Source organism: Leopardus geoffroyi, chromosome A1 (assembly GCF_018350155.1).
Source record: "Leopardus geoffroyi isolate Oge1 chromosome A1, O.geoffroyi_Oge1_pat1.0, whole genome shotgun sequence".
NCBI lineage: Eukaryota > Metazoa > Chordata > Mammalia > Carnivora > Felidae > Leopardus > Leopardus geoffroyi.
This window is the reverse complement of record NC_059326.1, coordinates 142,588,271-142,612,625: the sequence shown is the minus strand read 5'-3', so window position 1 is coordinate 142,612,625 and position 24,355 is coordinate 142,588,271. Positions and strand designations below refer to the sequence as shown.

Below are 24,355 nucleotides of genomic sequence, written 5' to 3'. Positions count from 1 at the left end.
TGATTCCATCTGTGGCCCTCCATCTTGTTTGTGTTTACTTGATGACCTCTCTTGCAGCTGCGTGTTCTGAAGATTAATATACATGCATACCTTACAAATACCCATTAAGGCCAGGAATGGGGGGAGGCTTATTTTGGCCTTCTGGGAATCTGTTAGAGATAGGATGGTTTTCCCCTTCCTGACACACAGGTAGTGCCACGAAATCTGATTAAAGGTTAGCTGTCAGTTAGGTACATGCAAACCCTCTGATCTCACGACAATGCCCTTATGTGTGTCCCCTCGCTTTGTAAAATCTAGACTAAGGTCCAGACTTTTTAGAGAATAACTATGCAGCTCCCGTCGATTGTCCTCTGCCCAGTCTGCCTACCCTCCGCCCCAAGTAAGTTACCCTGATTAAAACTCTGTGTAAACTGGACAGAGTCACCTGATTTGTTTTCTGGCCTCAGAGTGCCTTCTCAGTTTGGGGGATGCTTTACTGTTCCTCCCCCACCTTCTAACATACTCATATGAGGGGCACCTCACATTTACCACACCTCCACTGGAATCTGTCTCTTGTGCCATGTTTATTGCCTCTGTGGATGACACAGCCCGCCATGTATCACCCGGCCTGGAAACCTGGAGGCCATCCTTGACTTGTTTTCCTTCACTGACCACCCAGCTGGTGCTGTGAGCCCACCATCAGCCCTGATAGAGGTCCTCATCCCCACTCTCCTGGAAGCGTGGTCTCTCCACTTCTGGTCTTGTTCTCATCCAGTCCCTCTCCTCTTACCCAGTTCCATTCCAGGCAGAGCAACCTACAACAAGACTGGACCATCCTGGGATTGAAAACTTTTAGCGGCTTCCTGGAGGCCTCGGGTTAAACTTCATAGTGGGACTCATAGGAGTCCCCCACTCCCACTCCCCAGTCAGTTTCTTCTCATCTCTTGCTTTTCTTCTGTGTGTGTTCTTCAGCTTTGTGCTTGCTGGTCTTCAGGGCCTTTGTGCATGTAGTCTCCTTTATCTGAGTGGATTGCCTTCTACTTTTCACATTATGAACTCCTGCTCCCTCCTGAAAACAATGTCATCACCCCCGGAAGACCTCCTGTAATGCTCTTCTTCTCCAACTGTTTTTCAATACTGATGAGCTTCTTTGGCACCTGCTCTTACCTTTAGCATGGCATTTTTACCTAGACGGTTCTCTATCACTCCAAAAGGCTGGGTGCCTATAGAGGGTTAGAACATGCAAACTTTATATCCCCAGGCTTAGCATGGTGCTCAGCAGTGTGTATTAGATGAACACTATGCATTCCAGTTATTTATTTAATTGTGGTTCCACTGGTGATCAAAATATGCATTGATCTTGGGGTGCCTGTGTGGCTCAATCGGTTAAGTGTCCAACTCTTTTTTTTTTTTAATAATTTTTTAATATTTTTTGTTTTATTTTTGAGAGAGAGAAGAAGACAGAGTGTGATCAGGAAAGAGGCAGGGAGAGAGGGAGACACAGACTAGGAAGCAGGCTCCAGGCTCTGAGCTGTCAGCACAGACCTTGACACAGGGCTTGAACCCACAAGATACGAGATCATGTTGGATGCTTAACCGACTGAGTCACCCAGGAGCCCCTAACCGTCCAACCCTTGGTTTCAGCTCAGGTCATGATCTTGGGGTTCATGAGTTTGAGCCCCACCTCAGGCTCTGTGCTGACAGCCTGGAGCCTGCTTGGGACTCTCTCTCTCTCTTTCTCTCTGTCCCTCCCCTGTGCATTCTGTCTCTCTCTCTCTCCCACAATAAATAAACTTAAAAAAATATGCATTGATCCTCATTGAACTGTATCCATTCACTAGATTTTAAGCTCTTTGAGTATAAAGCCCATGCTTCATCATCTTTGTATCCTCCTTACACATAGTAAGCAAATGTTTGCCAAAATAATTCCTGGTTGTTGACAGTACAATCATTTCTCCTATCACCTTTTTCTTAATTTCTTTTTATAAATTGAGATATACTTCACATACCATAAAATTCACTCGTCTCAAGTGTGTAGTTCAGTAGTTTTCAGTGTGTATTCACAGAGCTGTGTAACCATCACCACAATCTAATTTTATGAACATATTTGGGGCCCCCGAAAGAAATCCATAACCATTAGTAGTCACTGCTCACTTCCTCCTACCCCCAACCCAGCCCTAGGCAACACTAAACTATTTTGTTTCCCTACAGATTTGCATATTTTAGACATTTCCTATATATGGAATCATACAATTTGTGCTCTTTTGCTCCTGGCTTCTTTATTTTAGTCATACTGGCGCGTGTAGTATGGTTTTGCATTTCCTGGTTTGCATTTCCCTAATCACTAATGATGATGAGCATCTTTTCAGGTGCTAATTGACCATTTGTATATATTCTTTGGGAAAATATCTATTCAGATCCTTTGTCCATTTTTTAATTGGATTGTCTTTTTATTACTGACTGGTAAGAGTTCTTTATATATTCTGGATAAGGTGCCTAATCAGATACATGTTTTGCAAATATTTTAACCACTTCTGTGTTTTTCTCCTACTTTCTTGATGGTGTCCTCTTATCATACAAAAGTTTTTAGTTTTTATAAAGTACAATTTATGTATTTTTTCTTTTGTTAATTATGATTTTAGTATCATATCTAAGAAATTACTGACTTACCCAAGGTCATGAAGATTTACTCTCTGTGTTCTAGGAGTTTTATAGTTTTAACTCTTATATTTAGGTCTTAATCTACTTTGAGCAACCTTTTTCTGTGTTGTGAGACAGGGGTTCTATTAATTCTTTTGCAAGTGTGTATCCAGTTGTCCCAGCACCATTTGTTGAAAAAACTATTCTTTCCCCACTGAAATGTCTTGGCACCCTTGTTGAAAATCAGTTGACCATAAATGTGGGTTTATTCTGGACTTTCCATTTTATGCCATCTATTATTTGATTCTCATGTCATTAAAAAAAAAAAAAACAGTATAGGAAAACTGTGTAATAGGGAAATTGGAAGAGTAGCCTCTTTAAATTGGGAGAACATTCTTTTTGCAGGAATATGGATGTCAAGGGGAGGGAATAAACATCTGTTGGGCACCTATTATATGTTAGGCATTTTGGTAGAAACCTTCACACACATTGTAATAACAATCATGTAAAGTCATAATAATTCCATGCAATAGGTAGCATTATCCTCACTTAAAAACAAGAAAAATAGGGGTGCTTTGCTGGCTCAGTGGGTGGAGCATGGGACTCTTGATCTCAGGATCATGAGTTCAAGCCCCATATTGGGTGTGGAACCTACTTAAAACAAACAAAAAAATGTTTTTTTAAATATTTAAAAGGCAAGAAAAGTAAAGTTCGTGAGAGTAAAGTAACTTGCTTATGATCCTTTTTTAACCAATGGAGAAGGAAGTGGTATTTATACACAGTCCCTAGGAATCCAAAGTCCATGATCTTTCATAACAAGGAGCTTTTATTACTGCATGCTTAGTGAACACAAACTGCATCTGAAGGCAGTAGAGGTACTTGAATTCATTAATATCAAACATTTTTCGCATGACACTCCAGAAAATTAAAGAGGTACTTATACTATACTTATACTAATATATATACTATTTTGAGACCATTGTCTAAAAGCAGCATTTCACAAGATATTTAGAGAAATCATTTTTCAACTATAAAAACTAGTTTATTGGCTCACTTTAATTTCACAGCTAATGTTACTTTCATTTATATGACTCAAAATGATTGAACATTATTTTGTATAATTAGCATAGCACAATGCCATTTAGTTGGAAGAAAAACTAGAACGAGTCTTAGTTGTGTGGGTTGGCCTTGTCCTTAATTGTTTTTTTCATTGAAAACCTTCCCAAGGTTGTTCTGAAATGAACACAGGTCACAGCTGTCAAATGCATTCTATGTGAAATAATAGAAGGTTTATAACTGAGAAAGATTTGCGAAATCAGTGAAGTAATGGCATTTTTTTTGCATAATTCATTTAATACAAAGCTTTTACATTTTTTCATTATTATTATTATTATTATTATTATTATCATTTTTAATGGAGGGCAGGGACAGTATCCTTTGGGTCTCAGGATCTAGAGAGTTCAGTTTAGATAATGCGGTTTCAGCCACGACAGAAACACAGTCTAGACAGTTCTGTCATTTCTTGTGAACTTTTTACCCTCTCTGCTCTGCAGGGCACGAGTCTACTGCTTTCTCTCAGTGAAGATGCTGCACCCAGATGTTTAGATTGCCCAGTGGCTCTTATGTAAGGATTCCCATGATTCAATTCCTCTTAGAAGTTAATGCCAGGAAAAAGTTTGTCTAACTTGAAGAACAACTCTGATTCTTTTACCAGACCATGAGAACTGTATTATTCATTGTATGTCATTCTTGCCTTGGCTCTGGGAAGCCCAGAGCTAAATTTAATGCTCGACTGTGGTAAGTCAAGACCGGTAAGAGAACTTATTGCCTTCTATTATTTTTTTTTAAGTTTATTTATTTAGGGAGAGAGAGAGAGAGAGAGTGAGAGTGCAGGGGAGGGGTAGAGAGAAAGGGAGAGAGAATCCTAAGTGAGTGGGCTCGAACTCACAAACTGTGAGATCATGACCTGAGCTGAAACCAAGAATTGGATGCTTCACCAACTGAGCCACCCAGGCACCCCTTGCCTTCTATTGTTTTTAATATCAAGTAACCCCAGGGCCATATGGAGATAGGCAGAATACATGTTATGGTCAATAATCCTTAATAATTATATTACCAATAGAAAATAATGCATCATCTAACTCTAGCACTGTGTGAAAATAGGGTATCCAGCAATTGCTAGTTTTATAGATATACATGTTACACTTCCTGTTTTCAGAAGACAATTGAAAGAGAGGAAAGGAAAAGTTTTCCTTCAAGGCAAGGTTTTCAGCTTGGAGATCGGGTTTTTCAGTCTGGTCCAGATTAGGGACAAGCATCCTCTTCACTGCAAAAAACAGTAGTGGTTTCCTCAAAATCTCATCTCAGCATTGCTACTGAATAACACTGAGAATGTTCCAAATTTTATTGTAGGTACTAATGAGCCTAATTGTAAAATCTTACCTCTTAGAGGTTTTGAGAGCAACAGATAATTCATAATAGAAAAGATAAAGCACAAGTCAGGGACCAGATGTACAGCATTGTTGTAATAAAAGGCTAAAGCATGCTTTCATTGGGTGGTTTTATGCCTGTCATGAACACCATAAGACAGCTAATCCCCCAAGCTTCTTTGTATTTTGTACCTCTTCAGAGAAAAGTTTGTAATCCAGGAAAATGTCTGCAGGTGAATATTTGGAATGAATTTAATTTACCAGTTGCATGTTATTGAGCAGCTAAGAATGTTGCTGAATTTACATGCAACATATGAAGTAATATTGCAGTTGAACATTCTCACTGTATGGAAATTTCCACCTCACTTCAGGGGTAATCTCAATTGGATGAGGGCCAGATGGATTTGTTTATGGTAGCAGTGACATAATAGGAGGAAATGAACAGAGCACCTTCTTGAGCTGAGTTTTGCTAGTCATGTGGAATCAAGTTTTGGAACTATAGGCAGGAAAGCAGAGTACTTCTTTAAGAGAAGTCAATGACAAATTAAAACCCTTGTGTCACTTACAGAAAAAAGGAAGCTGCAGGGTAGAGGCTGTGGTTTGAAGACAAAAGTGGCCAACAACTTTTAGTTTTGTCAGAAGACAGCAAATGCCCAAAGTTCTGGGTGCTCTTTTCTTTTATGACTTAGCCACAGTGTATTTTTAGAACCATGTTTTCCTTTGGCTCCTGTGCGGACGGTGTCCTCAATACATGTGTGAAAATTAAGGAAGTGTTTTCTACAAATCATTGAGATTTTCTTTATCAGGAGCTCTTGGCCCTTTATATCTGACTTGGTCCTACTGCCCTCCTGTAATGCAGTTACTGAAAAATCCTACGAGCTGATTTGCATCTGTAATATTTGTTCTCACTTGGAGACATTTTCCTATCATTCAACAAATAGCCTAGCATCTTGGTAATGAGATTTCAGTACAAATGGGGAAATTTCTTTAGTATTTATGAGCGTCATGTTCACCTTTGAGTTAAAAACTGCCAGTTAGAAGCAGAAAATTAAATATGATATGGCTGAGTCCATTGGATACTTCGGCCAAGCCAATTTCTGTAGCCAAAAAGACCACTCTGTCTCATGTGGATGAGAGCACTGGTTTTAATTGGCCAGAGCCCTTTTTAATCAGGAGAGCTTTTCAAGTCTTTGTGCTCAAAGCTGCCTTTTCTCCATCCATATTTGCCAAGGAAAATGGATTCTTAGAATTTCAGATGACTTCTTTGTATGATTAGATTCACGGGTAAAAACGCCTAGTGATGGTTTTTAAGAGACTGTGACTTTTCACAGGATCTCAGTTTGGTGAACTGCAATTTTGCTAGGTTCCTTGAAGAGATTCTCTGCTTAAATCATTTCATCTTTCAGGTGATCTTCAAAAGACATTGATTTCTGAGTGTGTATCTAGATCATGGTTTAGGGAATATCAATCTCTAAAACACGGGGGAGGTGGATTTGAGAGGGTAGTTTTTATGAAGATGAATAGGAAAATTTTAAGTTAATCTATATTCAGTATGCTGCCAATCATGAAAATATATCAAATCTGTCTGTCGTAAGTGCAGATTTTATTTGCATTCCAAGCAGATTCACACTCAGAATAGGACACAAAATGTTCGCACATGAAAAATACCTAGCCCTGTTGATGCAAGTTACATTAGGTGGAGGATAATGTTCAGAGAAATGAGTGATTTGTACAGGCAAGTAAGTTCAGAATCACAACATTTTAGCCAGGCACCACTATAATTTTACCTTGTGACCTATCTAGTGGCTCATAATTATTTTCTTCTAAGGCCTCCTTTTCATTTGACCAAACTCTTCAGGTACCCTTTAATTTCTTATAATTTCTTCCTCACTCGTCTCCCATCAAGTGTTTCTTGAACATGTGGCTGGAGCACGTGAAAGAAGCAGCATTCACAGTATCTCAAAGTTCCTCTTATGATCCCTCTTTCTCCAGCTACTTTTCCAGAAAACTGAAGTACTTTCTTCTTGAACTGTATCTTGTAGCATCTCTTTCCTCTGTTGTCCCTCCCTTTCCCATTGTTAATTTTCTCCTTCTCATCAAGTGTCATTTTTCTACTCTTCGGATCCAAATGATCCTATATGGGGAAATTTTAACCCAAATCGCAACAAACACAGTTCTGAGAAAACTTTACTTTCTGATCACTCAGGCGATTCTCCTGTGAATTCAAGGCATAAAATGAGTGTAGACTTCCTAATTTACATGTCCCAGTAGGTATTTACTGTGTCAGCCATTCTGAAAGATACAAAAACATAAAGCTCAACTCTAGGCCTCAGAGAGATTGAGATGTAGATGAGGCACTAATTTAAATTACACACATATGAAGTATGTAATACCACCCTGTGATGCCACGTTGAGGTACTCACCACAGTCCATGAGGGCGGACATGTTTGTGCTTCTCTTGGTTCACTGAGGCACCCTCTGTGCCTGAAATGGTTCCTGGCACATGGTAAGGTGCTGGATAGATGTGTGGAATGAAGTATATTCTAATTTCTAAACGTAGAATTAAGTCCAGTCTCCTCCGTTACCAGCCTGTTTCTGTACTGAGAATATACGTAACACAAACGAACTCATTCGTGATTGATATGTAGGGAAAGGATATTAATAAACTGGGGTGGTTGTGTTGGTTCACAAGCAATTGTTCCCAGCGCTTTACTATTTTGCACTACCAAGTAACAGCAGCTACAAGCAAAAACACAGCAGACTGCCAGTTGTGGAGAATACACAGTGCTATGGCTGATGCCCATTCACCTTGTGTTCTTTCTTTTGGATTTTGGTCTCGCCATGAGTTCTAATTTGGGAGGGCTTATTGTCAAGGGGGAATTCACCTCTTATGTTTAGGTTTTGTGCTTCTCTTCCTAATGCAACAGCCTCAAACAACTCTCCTTCCAATCTCTTCATCAGTTACCTGCATCCTTTTTTAAAGGTAAAGTCCTATATATTTACCGTAATATTTATTAGGAATTTAACACGGCCATAAACTCTGCTAGTATGTTTTTGGGATCCGTTACTGTTTTGTTAGTGTTCTAGTTGCAATGTTACATAGATTTGGGCTCGTTTGTTGCTAACCCTATTTTCCCCATAAGCCTTGTTATTTCTAGCATATGATTTCACAAAATGGGAAGAACACACACATCCTTTTATAGAAGAAATGTACTACAAACTTCAAGTTCAATGAAGATAAGTAGGATTTAGCTGTGGGAGAAGATAAAAGAGAGCACTCCATTTCTGGCAAGAGCATCAGCAACTCCCAAGTGGATACAGTATGGAACCTTCTGGGAGGAGGGAAGGAGTCCCAGCTGGCAAGTGAGGCTCTGAGGAGTGGGTAAGTGGACGGGTTTGAACACAAGAGGTTTAAATTCAGGATTTTCTGTGGCGAAGTGCCTCCGGAGAGCTTTTCAAACAGGAAGTGGCCTGCCTGAGCAGTGCTCTAGAACCATTACCCTGTGGGCATGTGCAGATGGATGCCACTGCAAAGAGGGTCAGAGCAAGGAAGGGGGGCAAGGCCGCTGAGATCATTAAGGCCCCTAAACAGGAGAAGCAGGAAGGTGGACTTGGACTTGGAAAGGACAGGGCAAGTGGGAAGACCTTAAAATGCAGAATCCAGTGGGAGCGGCTATGGCATTGAAAGAGAGGTTCCGGATTGACTGGTAGGGTCTGAGTTCAGGCGACTGGTGGATACGGGTATCCCAGACCAGAGGCAGAGAAGTTGGGGACAGGAGCAAGTCTGACAGGAAGAAAAGACAAGAAGGGTGTGCCCGGCCACGTCCCCAAGTTTAAATCACAAGAAATATTGCCACCTTAATTCGTGGCCATTTAACTGTAGTTTTTGGTGCCACTCTGGGGTGGCAGAGGGGAATCAGTCCCCTCTCCAACAAGGATGCCTTTTCAGACTGTCGGCTAAAGTGACTTAGGAATTCATCCTGAAACCGTATTTTGGGCAGAGGAGAATGTTTCAAAACCCAAGCTATCTATGTACAATTATTCTTTGTGACGGCTTGCAGTTTCCTCACCTACAAAATCACAGGGCAAAGAAACTTATTCCTGGAGCCTCCTCTCCGGGAGAGGAAGGTGAGGATGGGGGTCCAGGCAGCCCCAACCCACCCTCCCGCTTTGGATCCCCGGGGATCACCGGACGGACGTTTTCCCGCTCCCTGCCCCGGCCTGGGGAACTGCTTTGGGCACTCCAGGGCCGGCGATCCGCGGAAGGCGTCCGGCCTATCACCCTCGACTCCGACTTTGCAGCTCCCTGCCTGCGCCGTGCTCATTGCCGGCGCTCCTGAGACGGTTTCCCGAAACTGCCCCCCGAAGGCTCCCCGCCGCGGCCCCGGGGTCCCCCGCAGGATTCCAGGAGGCGCCGCCGCCGCCGCCACCCGGCGGGCGCAGTGACCCGCTCCCAGGCCCCGGGGCCTCTGCCCCTCCTCCCGGGGATCCCCTTTCGCCAACAGCCTCCCGGGCCCCGCAGGACACTCCCCTCCGGAGGCCGGGCCTCGTCGGCCCGCCACCGCCCCCGCCTAGCCCCCGGCCGCCCCGCCCCGCCCGCGCGCCGCGCCGGGAGAGCCCCGGGCCCCGACCCCTCCCCCCGGACTCCCGGCCCGAGAGCGGGACCCGGGCGGCGAGGGTGACTGGGCTGCGGCGCGGGGCCGGGTCCTGGGCAGGGAGGCTCGGCGGCCTTTTTCTTTCTCTGCCCCCGCCCCTCTCTCTCCTTCCTCCTCGCTAGCCCCGCCGGCGGCGGCCGAGTTCGGCACTCTCGCCTCGCCTCCTCCCCCACCCGGGGACCCTCTCCTCTCCCCTCCCCTCCCTCGCCCGCTCCTCCCGCCGCCTCCTCCCTCCCGGAGCGGCTGGCTGCGAGGAGGCGTAACGGAAAGCCCCGGCGGGGGAAGGCTGCGAGCTCGGGGCCGGAGACGCAGAGCCGGGCCGGGTGAGTTGGAGTCGCCGGGCCCCGCGCGTGCTGCAGGAGGGAGAGCCCGCAGCCCCGGCCAGGTGGGGCCGGGCGGCGCCGGCGAGGGGGTACCCAGCCCGGGCGCTGGCGGAACCGTCGCGGCCGGCGGAGCCGGGGCTGTGTGCGCGGCGGCTGGCGCGGGAACCGCGCTCCCGCGCTCCCGGAACCCGCCGGGAGGGAAGAGGACCGTCCCCGGGACTGGGACGGGTGTCGGGGGCTGGGAATGGGAGGGATCGGCTGTTTCTGCTCTCACCGCCGCGGCTGCCGGCAGCAGAAGTGGAAAAATTGTGCCTGGAACGGCGACTTGCCGGGAAGCCGGCGTGAGCCGAGCTCTCCCGCCGCCACCGACGGGCTTCGTCCGGCCATTCCCGCGGGCACCCAGGGCGCACGGGTCTTGGGCGCAGCTCGGCGCCGGGCACTGCGCGCCTGGTACCGCGCCTCGGGGGGTAGGGGTCGCTGGCTGGTTGCCCCCTGGTCGCCCGCGTGGGGCCTGGTGTGTGGCGTGTGGGTCACGCCGGCCACAGACGTCAGCTGCTTTTCAGATATGGGCTGCATTTTTGTGGGCAGCGCAGTGATTTGGGGTGCCTGCTGGAGGAGGTGGGCGTGTAGTGGGGAAGACTACATCTGGGATGAGTGGGTTGAGCCCATGAGATGGGGTAAAGAACTGGAGGAGACTGTGTACTTGTTTCGGGATGTTTTTAGGCTCAGATTCCCCCCCCCCCCCCTTTTTTCCCTTCCATTCAGTGGTCTGGTGTTCTTTGAATTCAGAACAGCAAAAGGGTTTTTCTTCGATCCCATTCAACTTTTCTCTTAATCCAGGAGCGTCCTGAGTTTCAGGGGAGTGCGCGAGCCGTTTCAGTGGGAGTAAAAGAGAGTGAAGACAAAGTCTTATCCCCCACCCCCATCTTCACTCCCCCCCCCCCCCCCCCCCCCCCCCGCCGCCCCGGACCATTTCCTGTATTTCCCGTTTTCTCTCTGTGATTGTGTGCGTGCGTGGAGGTTGCCATCGGTGACCCACATGTGAAAGTAGAACTTCTGTTGGAAATCGCAAAGCAGCCCCTGTGGACCAGAGTGGGTTTGAGCCAGAGGGAGGAGAGATGTGAGGGGGAAGGGGAAGGGAACTGTTAGAGCCCGGTCCCAGAGAGTTAAACCTGAGTAACCAAGTTCGAAGGACCGTTTATCATGGGCACGTTGCTTTTGCTTCCCTCTCGAGCTTGAGAGCTCCACCCCCGCCAGGTTAAAGCCAGGATCGATGCTAATTTCTTTGGCGTTGCCCTTTCCTGCGTGTTTCTGATTCTTTTCTCCTGTTGTTCTTTAAAAAACGACTTCTTTTCAAATTTAGGAGATAGGGAGCACATGCTAGTAGGCAGATTAAATGTCTTGAAGACAGAGAAAAGAAATAAAACCCAAGATGACCATTTCTTTTTGCTGTCATACTGTGATAGGCTTGTTATTAATCTGTGTCAGAAATCTCATGCTGGTGAAATATTTGAGGGGTTTGAAGTCATACTACTATTATGTTATAATGCTATTTTTTCCAAGTGGTCACACAGAGAGCAGGTAGTGTGTCTGGTTGTGGTTTGCAAAGGGTGCGGCGAACATTTTATAAAATGCCAGGAAAGAAGACACGGTGTGTTGCAGGAGATGATGGGGGTGGAGAGGGAGAATCATTTGTCTTTAGAGCAGTCCAATTAGGAAGAATAATTACACTGCAAATGAACATTCTCAAATATAATTTGAATCATGATACACGAACCAGTAATTTGTCTTTAGTTAGGAAAAAGGCTCTTTGTGGATGAGAGCAAAGCGATCCCTTCTGGAAAAAGTAATGTGTACTGTTCATGCGTGTAGATGGGCTCAAAATTGATGGAACCTGCTTACAAAGATGTGTAGAGTGATGAATTAAAGAAAGAGATTTCACTGCACAGAGCAGGCAGGGCAGGAAGGAAAATTCCAAAGGAGAAGACAGAGAAACAATGTATGAAAAGTATATAGTCTTTTTTATTTAAAAAAAATTTTTTTAACGTTTATTTATTTTTGAGACAGAGACAGAGCATGAACGGGGGAGGGTCAGAGAGAGGAAGACACAGAATCTGAAACAGGCTCCAGGCTCTGAGCTGTCAGCACAGAGCCCGACGCGGGGCTCGAACTCACAGACCGCGAGATCATGACCTGAGCCGAAGTTGGCCACTTAACCGACTGAGCCACCCAGGCGCCCCTACATAGTCTTTTTTAATGAACATTGTATACAGCTTCTTAACTTTAAATTGACAAAGGAGGAGGCTAAACCCCAGGAGGACCCAGACTGGTACTGTTGAGTTCCTAGAGGTGCCACTTACTATCTGAACCTTGGACAAGTTATTTAATTTCTCTCAGCCTTGGTTTCTGTATCTATGAATTGGTGGCAGTAAGAGTTCAAGTCAAAGACTAACCTTGAAGATTAACTAGGATTACTTTTGCATAGGATTTGGTGCCTCCTGCTAAGTGCTCAGAAAACATTAATGATGGTTGTCAAGTATTTCAAATGCCCTGGAAAAAGCAGTGCCATTCAAAGAGCTGGAATGGATACCTGATTTAGAGTAAGCTGTGGCTGCCTCAGGCAGACCCTGAGCTGAGGCTGTACCCCTGCCTCGGGCAGCCCACAGGCAGAAACACTTGATCTTTCTAGAACTTACATGCCGCATTCTTTTGGCCCATTGTGGTCAGCCTTCTCTGGGACTCCAGTTCTGGAGAGTGTAGCACAGGCTGTGTTTGGCTCTGAGGGCAAGAGCACAGGTGTGGGTGTGCAACTGCAGGCCTCACTGACTCTGTGATGGCAGGTTCTCAGGTTTCTGGTCCATGTTTGAGAGAACAAAAACAAAAAAAAAACAAACCAGCAGTGGGCAAGGTGCATGCCTCTTTGGGAATCCTAAAAGCAACATTTTACTCCATGCATACTGCTCTTGGAAAGATACAGTGAATATCCAATCTCTAGAATTTGTTCCAAAAAGCAATGGTTAAGGCATGTTTTGGGATTAAGGATACACTGGCCAGTTTTTATTAAGGTTGTATCTAACGGCTAAGTGAACAAAAGGCGTTCTTAGCAAAACACTAGTTCTTGAGCAGGGCAACTATCCTGTATACTGCTCTTCTAATTTAGGAGGACCGCCTATTTGGTCATTCATCCACTGTTTTACCCTGTCATTCAGCAAATACCCATGAAGCCTGTCCCATGGGCTGGGCTCTGTTCTGGCCTCTGGTGACATAGCGAGAACCAAGAGCGGGCTTCCTCCCTCCCAGTGCACGCGTGCTAGTTGGAGAAGCAAACTCCGTGTGCAAGGGACCTCCATCAACCCGGGAAACTCCTTTTATGATTTCAGAGAGCCTGTACTGGGAAAGCAGAGCACTGGGCGTGCTTCCCTTCCACAAGCCAGCCTGCTCAGAGCGAAGGGACCTGGCTGCGGGTAGTGATGGGGGCAGCTGGGCTTATGGGTTCTCCCTCGGGATAAGGGAGAAAGAGACTATTTCTTCTGTGCTTAATACAAGTCTGTGTCCATTTGGGTAGTGGGTGAGGAGAACCATCAGCCAACATGCCATGAAAACAAAGAGTTTCTTTCTCAAAAGTGAGATTTCTGAGCCTTAGAAAGACAAAGAAGGAATTAAAGGTCACTTCTGGTCATCACCCTGTAAAACCCAGGTGTGTCCAGGGAAGAATCTGGTGTGGCACTTGAGACACCTCACTCTCTCTTGCTGTATAAGGCGTGGCTGAAGGAGGAAAAGGAAGAGTGGATACTTGGTTCCTGGTTTTCTTTTTTATTACTTTTAAAAAGACATTAATACATGATGCAGTAATAATCACACGTTTGGAGTCTAGAAGGCTGGCAAAGGTATAAGGCAGGTAGGGCTCTGATAGTAGTCGTGTGTATGGAGGCAAGGTCGAGAGGGAAGTACCTGAGGGTGCTGGGGTTGGGTGCTGAGCTGAGGAACCTGAACTTCGTCTCTAAAGCTGGCTGAAAGAGAACTTGCAGCAGGTAAATGACTTGTTTTGTAGTGCTTTAGAAAGAACTTGGTGGCCATGAGGTGGGTTGGGTGACAAGGAGACCAGAGTGGGGACAGAAATTGAGCTGAGAGGCTAGTGTGGGAATCCTTGAGGGACTTGGAGAGGGAGAGGTCGGGAGACATTGCTTACCCTTCCTGGGTCTTCTCTCAGTTGTGGACACCAAGAGGGAGTCCAGGGTGACTGGTGTGGTCATGGCACCATTCACTGAGGTGAACAACTGTGGGGAACTTCAATTTGAGGAGATGGTACGGAGTAATGAGTTCAGTTGGATCCCAAACAGAACTGTGAGCCTTCCAGGGAGAGATGTCCAGCAGAGAGCTGAAAACACGGGCAGGAAGAGAGTCTGGAGTAGAGATGAAAGATGGAGTTGTTTTTATAGTAGTGGCAAGTAGTTGCCTGTATTGTTGAGATTTACTAAACAGTGCTCAGGATGGGAGTGATCTGTATACTTGTAACTGAATTTTTCTCTTTTATCCTTGCAACAGGCCTCACTGGGATAATTAAACCTCTGACCTTGGCCTTAAATGACCAGTCTCTCACTGTTATTTTACAGACCTGGTGATATCTGTTTATGTTACTTTGAACTGGGATCATTGAAAGGAATATATGTAGAATGGCTGTGAACATACTTAAGTAGCTAGGATGTATAACTGGTGAAATTGATTACCACTCCCCCAACACAGACACACACAGACACACACATACACACATACGTTATAGACCATGTTCTTCCCCAAGTTCATATGTGGAAACCCTAACCCCCAGCATGGTGGTATTTGGAGGTGGGGTCTTTGGGAGGTGATTAGATTTGGATGAGGTCGTGAGTCTGGACCTCCCTGGTGGAGTAGTGTCCTTACCCAAAGAGAAAGAGAGATCAGAGCACATCAGCTCTCTCTCCACCACAGAGAGGAGGCTGTCATTGCAAACCTGTAAGAGGGTTCTCATCAGGAACCAAATCTCACAGTGCCTTGACCTTGGACTCCCAGCCTCTAGAACAGCGAGAAATAAATACTGTTTAAATTATCCAGTCTCTGGTATTTTGTTATAGCAGCTTGGACCGATTATTACACAGGTATGTGTTGTGTTTAAGAAAATGTAAGATGACCTTTATTTGCTGAGGAAGTAAAGTAGTTTTGTGCACATCTAGAAAGTACTGAACATAGAGGTGTGTTATCTGTGTGTTTTCTTAGTTAAACTGTAATATCGTCAGGTAGGTCAAGAGAAGTTCCCAACTTTGACTTTGAGATTTGCCAGGTAAGAAGGAAGAACCTCAGTGTATTTGAGTTTTCCTCCTGTAGGTTCTGATTTTGATTTGATACTACATTTGTTGATTAAGTGGTGTTTTGGACCCTATTTAAAAAATACTTTCATCAAAATTGAGTAAGACTACAGAGGTGTTTACTTGGGTGAATTGTTGCGGTTCCATTTAGGACATCACAACCAAACTCACTTTTAAAACTCTTCACATGGTTTCTAAAATAATAAGTACTGAATTCTGTAGTCAATTATGGTATTTGAAGAATATTGAGGGTTTCAGCGGGTTCATTGCAAAGTTTAACAATTGCTGAGGTGTCATTAGCTGTAAAAGCAGTTCTTTCCTTGTGTCTTCTGTATGTACAGAGAATGGTTCAATGATGTCACCAGGTTTCCTGGCTTTTGGCAACTTACGGGTAATACATTGAGGATTTGCAGCCTAGGCTAATGTATGAAGCTAGGATGTTATAACAGTGAATATGTGGCCTTTTAAAGCATCCCTGTTTGTGGAACTAAGGATATTTGATTATGGGCTGAATATCTCTCATCCTATAAGTGCACAGACTTGCAGCCATCCCTGGATTGCTGGTAGGGAGCTCCACACACACTTGGGGTTCCCAGGTCTTTATTTCCAAATACTCCATACACCCTTTCTCCCCAACACTAATTTTCTCCCCTTAGAGAGGGTGGTCAGGCTTTCCCGGCCCCTGTGAGAAGACACGGGGAGAAGGTGGCTGTCTACAAGACAAAGGAGAAGCCTCCGAATCCATAGGTGCCATGAGACCTTATATTGTGAGAACTAACTTTTGTTTTCATGTCCACGAAGGAGAGGCTTATCCACCTTCTTTTTTTGAAGTTACCATCTGGCCCTCCAGGGCTATTGCTGTTACTATGAATTTCATTCATTTGTGAAATAATTAAAAGTGTGCAAAATAGACCCCAGTGAATGCTTGTTAAATTGCAGGCATGCTATTTGATTTGTGCACAGCTATTACTCCCCTTACGGCTGTGGATCTAGGGTAAGGCCAGTGGGGGTGACTAATGATTGTCAGTCTGTGTAATGACCAAGAACATCTCCCCTCACCCTTGCCTGCTTAACTGGGGTGCCATCGGAAGGAAAGCTGGTAGCCATAGACAGATTCGAAGGATGTAGACTAAAATTTTAACTGTTCGCCTTGGTCTGGTTATTACAAGTGAGTAGTTATTTTCTTTATTTTTCTGTTTTCTGTAATATTTTCAGATTTTCTGTAAATAGCAGTTACTTTTTTATTAATTTTTTTTTAAATGTGTATTGATTTATTTTGAGAGAGAGTGGGGAAGGGGCAGAGGGGTGTGGGGAAATGGAGAATCTCAAGCAGGCCTCATGCCCAGTGCAGAGCCTGATGTGGGGCTTGCTCTCACAACCATGAGATCATGGCCTGAGCTGAAATCATGAGTCAGATGCTTAACCAACTGAGGCATCCAGGCGCCCCAATAGCTTGTTACTTTTAAAACCAGAGCAAAAGAGTTGGTGGGTCTGTGTGTGTGTGTGTGTGTGTGTGTGTGTGTGTGTGTATGTGTGTGTATGTAAACATGTTCGCCACAACACCGTACCTCTCCTTACATCTGTGGTGCATCCATTGTAAAGGAGGTTTTTGTCTTTAAAAAGAATTAAAATTCGTATTTGCTATAATTGTAGTTGCTCATACTGGGAGGCTAGGGAATACAACCGTGATTAGGTGCTGTGACCCACAGCCAGAGTGGGACAGCTCTCTCAGAACTATACAGAAGCCGACTCCTTAGTGTATATTTTGTATGTTTTTATAAACATTGTAAATGTGATTTGAGAGGTGTTTCACTTATACATCTAGGTGTGTAAATGGCTGTCTGATAAGAAGTCTCAAATCAAATCTGATAAGTACTGAATTAAATATGTGCTATACTGACATGTTGGGATTCTTTCTTTTTAAAAATTGTTTCAGTGTTCAGTACAACCCAAACCAGCAGTGAGATCTTAAATATCCCTTTAGCAGCAACCCCTGCACATGCCTGGAAAATTAGAGGGGCTCTTTTTCCTCTACTGATTCTTTCGTTCAGCATTTTCTTTCTTTCCACACTGAGCTGTGCTGTCAAGGGCACCTGGGGTTCAAGCTTCCCTTCTCCTGGGACAGGCTGCAGTTGGGCTGGATTTCACATGTTGTTTTCCAGTTTTCAGGCAGTTAGCCAGTTGTTTAAGGATGGTTGTAACTGCATGGACAGTAGGGTTGTTTAATCTTTAGGTAAGTGGTGCATAGCACATACATATTGAGGACAAATTAACCTCTTAACAATTTTCAACTCCTTTTTTTTTTTTTTTCCTCTTGCTTGTAGAGACCAAATATTCTGGAATTAAAAATAATGGATAGTCTGGGAACTGCAAGCTGTACCAGTAAGCAGTGTTTTTGTCTTTATAAATGACTATTACTTGGGTATTCAATACAGACTTAAAAAAAACATGGGTCACATCTTTTTTTTTTTTTTTTTTAATTTTTTTTTTTTCAACGTTTATTTATTTTTGGGACAGAGAGAGACAGAGCATGAACGGGGGAGGGGCAGAGAGAGAGGGAGACACAGAATCGGAAACAGGCTCCAGGCTCTGAGCCATCAGCCCAGAGCCCGACGCGGGGCTCGAACTCACGGACCGCGAGATCGTGACCTGGCTGAAGTCGGACGCTTAACCGACTGCGCCACCCAGGCGCCCTGACATCTTTAAAAACAGTCTAAAATCACATCCAATTTTTGTAATGGCGGTCTATTCCTAGATGATGATCCCACATAGAAGTATGTCTAAATAGATACCTACTCTGTCATTTGCTCATTTTTATAGTAGTCCTTTCAAGGTTCTTCTGTACTAGAAGCTCATAATTTACTGGCCTAATTACTAATTCTGCATGGATTTATACTGTACTAGGTAGCGTAGTGTGCTGGCTTAAACAGGCGATGGTAGGTCTTTTTGATCTGAATCCTTCGGTAAATGAGTGTGCTTAGGTTGTCCTGTCTGTTTATGTGTTTTTTCAAGATGGTGCTTAGGCCTGTAGTTCTTTTCTCTATTAGTAAAGAAACGACAGCTTCGAAGGAGCTAAGCTGATGTGTGGAATGTTTAAACTATAACTCAGGGCCTAAAAGAGCTATAGCCCGGTAAGGAGGCCACACTTTATTATAAGAACACAATTGGTAGTGGTGATGAAAAAGTGTGATAGGTTGTGTGTTCATCTGTGTGGACAGGTGGCTGGGGGCCTGTTTAGGATAGTCTTATGAGCTATGCTGCAGAGGGACCACTACTTCCTTGGTCTGGAAACCAGACTGGTGGACCCTAACAGTAAATTGGTTAGCTTTCTCAGCAGGTGTATTAGTCAACACAACTGGCATGTTTTAAAACATTTTATTTTTTTTATTTATTATTTAAAAAAAAATTTTTTTTAATGTTTATTTATTTTTGAGACAGAGAGAGAGCATGAACGGGGGCAGGGCAGAGAGAGAGGGAGATACAGAATGGGAAGCAGGCTCCAGGCTCTTAGCCATCAGCCCAGAGCCCGACGCGGGGCTCGAACTCACGGACCCCGAGATCGTGACCTGAGCTGAAGTCGGACGCTTAACCAACTGAGCCACCCAGGCGCCCCTTAAAACATTTTAAAATGAGAAGTGCCATCATGTTAGATTCCTCTTGCTTATGTATGTGTGTTTGATTTTTTTTAAATCTTGACCATGGGACTTCCTGTTTCTGTCCAGATAATTCTGAATTCTGACCTGGTCATCTGCCATGTCAGCCATCCCTCTGGGCTGCGTGTTGTGTTCCTCGACACATTCTGCTCATCAATCATTGAAGTTCTTTGAGTTATTTACTGGTACTGCTCTGTTAGACCTCCCCATGTCATTCTTCTGAGTCTTCTTAGTAACCAGGGGTGTGTCAGCCTGTGTAGGCGGCCAGAGGTTAGAGGGTTGGAGTCAGTGCCAAGATACAGAGGAAGCTAATCATGCTTGTGACCTTGCCCTCATTAACACTGTGTTGGAACCAAGAGAGCCAGCATTCCGTGGTATTGTTTGACTTTGGATTGTCTCTATTGATTTATGGTAATGGGCTCCCTATTTCAGAATGTAAGAGATGATCCGTACTTACTGCCTCTTTCTAACTACTGAAAAGTCGGGCTTTGGATTGCCAGATTAGTCATTGGACCCTGTTGATGGTGGTTTGGTCCCAAGACAAACCAAGACTGACAAGAGTGTGAGGGCAGAAGGCCTCTGAGAGTCTGGAGCATAAGCGGGTGGGCTGATGACCTGGGTGTTCCACAGGTGGGGGTAAAACACTCAAATTTCAGTGTGTGCAAGAATGACCTGGGACCTTGTTAAGATGTAGATTTGGATTCAGCAGGCCCACGTGGGGCCTGGGATTCTGTATTTCTAGCAAGCTTCCTGCCATGCTCATGCTGCTGGTTCCATGTGGCCAGGCTCACACAAAGGTGGGTCGTGGATACGACTATGGACTAGTCAGCTGGAGGCTAAAACCTGTACAGTCTGATAACCAGGAGGCATCTGTGGGGTCTGACTTAGAATTGGTTGCCTGCTGCCTAGGGCTGGCCTCTATTGGGATTGAGACCAAGGGCCCTGAGCCTAGTCACTGTCCTTAGGACCCATAATGGCCACCAGGAGCAGCTGCACAGTGTTTCCCCATAGTCCTTAGGGCAGGGACGTTCTGGAGGGTCTCTTAGGTGAGATACGATTAAGCTAAAGGGCAGGTTTTGTTTTTGCTAAGTTTTAGTTAAATTGATTTCCTCACTGCATGTTGAGTATATTCCATAATTTTAACTAGGTAAAGAAGGCTTTACCTTTCTTTAATTAAACCTGCATTTTCTCATAGGCCCTGTAACTGCAGTTAATGTAATTACAGGGTTTTGTAAAAAGTTACCTCTTACTTTATTTGGAGCATTTTTTATGAAACTTGCTTGATATTCTGCTGGGCTAGCTGGCTAGAATATATAGATGTTCTCAGACCTCTCCCCTGAGGTTTTGACTTTATAAGGCTGGAGTAGATTCTGGGGATCTATAGCTTTTAAACAAAGCTTCCAGGTAGTTCTTATGGTCAGGCAGGTTCTAGAAACACCAGTGTAAAGAAACATCAGTTTAGAAACCCATCTATCTGAGCCTGTGATGTTGACCATGTCTGGGGGATGGATGCCCTTACAAGTTCTTTTCTTGGCCTCTTGGGTACTTGGTTGTGAAGAACTGGTTTCTGTCCCTGTGGGATCACTTTAATTTTTATCTTGACACATGCTTTTATTCTTGCAGAGGCCCTTATCTTGGGTGGAACCGAAGCAGAGAGTCCTTTTTCAATAGCGTAAGAGCTCAGTTCTGTGAAGCTGTTATTTTTAGGAAGGTTTTACAGACACTGACTATTAAGTGCTTTTGGGCATGCTTGGAAATTCTAGGCTTTAAGCTTTGGGCCTCTACGGAGAAGTCTTAGGAATGTCCTGCAGCTGACTTTTCCCACACCCTCTCCCACTTTGGTTTAGACAGACAGCTGGGGATAATGAGTGTCCCCTTTCTAAGTAAATGCTGACCAGAAATGGATGAGGAGGGGCCCTTCATCCTCCACAGACCACAGTTTGGTTCTGATCCAGGTGAACTGACAGGTTGAGGAGTTGGGCTTTCCGTATCATTATATCAACATTAACCTCCCTTTCTGCAAATGCAGGGTCCATCTCAGCCCCACGCAAGAGGCCAAGTCAGTTTGTGAAACAGATGAAGTAGGAAATGGTCTGTGTGATGAGATTGGAAGGGTGTGGAAAAGGGTTTCTTGCCTGGTGATTTGGACACCGTTACATTTCCATCAGAACGCACATTAGAAGCAGCCTTCATGCCCGAGATCTGAGGCTATTTGAGCCTTTATTACTAGTGATTTCCTGATTGGTACACCTGTACCATCTGGCAGAGAGATTCTTGTCGTTGGTGTTAAAGACGGTCACTGAGATTAAGAAGATTCTTGGTATTTCTGGAATCATGTATGACAGCATCAAAGCCCCTAGGAACTGCTGAACGGGAGTGATGAACTTCTTGATCTATTAAAAATTTAAAAAAAAAAAAAAAAAAAAAAGGAAAGTGGAATTCACTTAACTGTTTTGCCTAAAATTCTATCATTAGAGAAATTTGGTCCAAACACTTCTCTTTAAACAATTCCTATTCAACACATAAGGATCTGTATAGGACAGGTAGCATATTTTTTTTATGTATACCTTAACAGGAATAATTTCATAACATGCTTCTCAAAAGCAGCTAAGGTCAGGGAATGAGAGAGGGGACTCTGACTTTAATGGGGTGGAGTGTGGGCACTGGACAAGGAGGGCAGTGCCACAGAGGATAGCTAGAGGCAGCAGGTACGCAGGCCAGCTCACCAGGAGCCAGGCTACCTAGAAGGGCCCGAGGCAAAACTAGTCCCTCTTTACTTTGCGTGTGCGCACACATACTGTGTTGTAGGGACTTGAATAGCCTTGATGATGTGTGTGGCATATTTCTATCGAATGGGGCTATTTCCCATATACTTGACCAGTTGTAATGAAAAGCCAGGTGATCTACATAAGGAAATTAAGATTAAACATCCCAGTTGTACTTGGGGTTATTTTGCTGTCTTTAAAAAGTCTGTTTAATTTTGAGAGCAAAGCTCAGGAAATGATGCTGTTCTGTGCCTACTTAACAGGTGAAATTGGCCAGTAGGAGAGACCTCCCTTCCTCTACTGAGGGGCTTTTTCCCAGTCTGTTTTGAGAAGGGCTTGATTCTTCTGAGACTCCATGCCACCTAGAAAGTGTGCTGTAATGCATGCCTTCTTGTCATGTCTGCAAAGAACAGTTCACAGCTCCTGGGTGAACTCTGAACTTAGATACCCTCTTACCAAAGCCAAAGCTTGTTTGAGTGATACAGTGTGTTTTCAGAAAAGTATAATGATGGGTTGGGAGATTATCTTACCCCCGCTGTCTGAGTAAGCCTGAACTAATAGAGAAGTTACACAGAAGTACATCTCAGGACCAGAACTCTGGGAACTTCTACGAAGACTGACCCACACTCTCACCCACAGCCATTTCCTGCCCCTGCTTCTCCTAGAGCCCCTGCTCTGTCTTTAGATTGGGCTTGGTGCCCCTGATTCTGAGATTCACAAGATGTTCCCTCATGCTCTTAGTCAGGGTCTTGAAATAAAGCACACAAAAAATGAATACATCCTATTACAAACAAAATACCTTTGTCTTTAAGGGGTACTGGTTTCCTGGTACCCAGGAAAGGTGGGAACACACAGCCTGTGAAAGTCAGAAAGCACTGAGAACCATCTATACTGACTCCTGTAGTGTGATCATTAGCTTGCTCTGTGACCTTGGACAAGTCATTTTACCTGTTTGGGCTAGAGACAGTTAAGGGATGAATCCAGGCCTGAAATTCTTATTCTAGGTGAGTCTGTATGTCTGTGTGTTCAGTCATTTAATCAACACAAGCTTATTGAGCCCCCCAGGGAGCTGACAGTCTGATAAGAGAGGCTGTAGAAGAGTCATTATCTTTATTTATTTTTAAAATTTTATTTATTTTTCAGAGAGAGAGAGAGAGAGCACGCCAGCAACAGAGGGGGCAGGGGCAGAGAGAGAGGGAAAGACAGAGAGAATCCCAAGTAGGCTCCACACCGTCAGTGCAGAGACCGATGCGGGGCTCGAACCCGCGAACAGTGAGATCATGACCTGAGCTGAAGTTGGACACTCAACTGACTGAGCCGCCCAGGTGCCCCAAGAGCCGTTACCTTAATGTGGGTAGCTATGTGTGCAGTGCAGGAGACATAGACCATGCGGGACATGTATGAAGCCTTCACAGTTGTGGGTTCCACATGGACAGAGTGGGTGGGGAGGCTGGAGAGCCGGGGTGTGCAGGTGGAGGCTGTAGTATAGGGAAGGTGCTAGGGATCTCTGCAGCATTGCTTGTTCCCCTGGACCACACGTATTTGCTTGATTGTTATGAGATCCTGCAGCCCAGCCACCCTCTTTGTGATGTTGGCAAGAGGGGCAGACTCTGGAAGCTGAGTGTGGTTGGGGTATGCAGTATATGGCTATGATCTGTGTTGATCTGAACACTGTGTGTTTTTTTTTTTCATTAAACAAATTTTTTTTAATGTTTATTTTTTTTGAGAGAGCGAGCGTGTGCGAGCATGAGTGGGGGAGGGGCAGAGAGAGAGGGATACACAGAATCTGAAATAGGCTCCAGGCTCTGAGCTGTCAGCCCAGAACCCAATGCGGGGCTCGAACTCCTGAACCATGAGATGATGGCCTGAGCTGAAGTCAGATGCCCAACTGACTGAGCCACCCAGGCGCCCCTTTAATTTTTTTTAATGTTTATTTATTTTAGAAAGAGAGACAGAGCAACAGAGCGTGAGCAGGGAAGGGGCAGAGAGAGGGAGACACAGAATCCGAAGCAGGGTCTAGGCTGTTAGCGCAGGGACTGATGTGGGGCTCGAACTCAAGAGATGTAAGATCATGACCTGAGCTGAAGTTGGATGCTCAACCGACTGAGCCACCTAGGTGCCCCGATCTGAATACTGTTTTTATTAAAAAAAAAATTTTTTTTAAGTCTATTTATTTTTGAGAGAGAGAGACAGAGACAGAGTGTGAGCGGGGGAGGGAGACACGGAACCTGAAGCAGGCTGCAAACTCTGAGGTATCAGCACAGAGCCCAACTCAGGGCCCGAACCCACAAACTTGTGGTATCATGACCTGAGCTAAAGTTGGACACTTAACTGGCTGGGCCTTCCAGGTGCCCCTGTTTTTATGTTTTGGACCCCATTTCCCCCCCTTTTGTTAAGCAAAGCAAGAACTATAGAAACATAAGAATGTGAGGATTTGTCTGCTCTTTACAGAAATACCCTTTTTGTTGGGGGGTGGGAGGGATAATTTTTTCTTTCTTCTATGGAGACAATAGATACTTAGAGAGGCAGCTGAGTTGAGCTATTCTCATCCTGAATTACGTTATGGCTCCTG

The 24,355-nt window shown here is 44.8% G+C and overlaps 1 protein-coding gene across 4 annotated transcripts in view; it reads left to right on the top strand.

Moving 5' to 3' along the window:
- The first annotated feature begins 9,631 nt into the window (after window positions 1–9,631).
- Window positions 9,632–24,355, top strand: part of LHFPL2 (LHFPL tetraspan subfamily member 2) — a 166,793-nt gene continuing 152,069 nt past the window's right edge. The window contains exon 1 of one of the 4 annotated variants that reach the window (XM_045496457.1): window positions 9,632–10,026. The gene's annotated coding sequence lies outside the window, so the exon portion shown is untranslated. Of the gene's footprint in view, window positions 10,089–24,355 lie in introns of all 4 variants that reach the window. The other 3 variants (XM_045496467.1, XM_045496430.1, XM_045496440.1) reach the window with 3 other exon arrangements.